Genomic DNA, 713 nt, shown 5'->3' with positions numbered 1-713 from the left:
CTTCAAAGTCTGTGGGAGTCCCACTACAAAGTCCATGGTGATCTGCTCCCACTTCCACTCGCCCCGGTATCTGATGCTCATATTTCACCTACTTACAATTGAGACACCATGCTACAAATTCCACAATATCCTTCTTCATCATTCTCCAACAGTAATGCTATCTCAAATCGTGGTACATCTTCGGGAACTCGGATGGATGGAATACCGCGAGCTATGGGCCTCCTCTAGAATCAACTCCCGAAGCCCATCCACATTGGGCACACATACCCAGCCCTGCATCCTAAATACCCCCATCGTCACCAATAGTCACATCTCTGGCATCATCATGCTGAACTCTGTCCTTAAGGACAAGAAAATGAGGATCATCATACTGGCGCTCTCTAATGGGATCAAATAAGGAAGATCGAGAAATCACACAAGCTAAAACCCGACTGGGCTCCAAAATATCCAACCTCACAAACCGATTGGCCAAGGCCTGAACATCAACTGCAAGAGGTCTCTCCCCAACAAGAATATATGCCAAACTCCCCATACTCACCACCTTTCTACTCAAGGCATCGACCGCCACATTGGCCTTCCCCTGATGGCACAAGATAGTGATATCATAATCCTTTAGCAGCTCCAACCATCTCTGCTGCCTCAAATTGAGATCCTTCTACTTGAACAAGTGCCGGAGGCTACGATGATCAGTAAACACCTCACAAGACACACCA

Source organism: Nicotiana attenuata, unplaced genomic scaffold, assembly GCF_001879085.1.
Source record: "Nicotiana attenuata strain UT unplaced genomic scaffold, NIATTr2, whole genome shotgun sequence".
Taxonomy (NCBI): domain Eukaryota; kingdom Viridiplantae; phylum Streptophyta; class Magnoliopsida; order Solanales; family Solanaceae; genus Nicotiana; species Nicotiana attenuata.
This window is presented reverse-complemented; position numbering follows the sequence as displayed.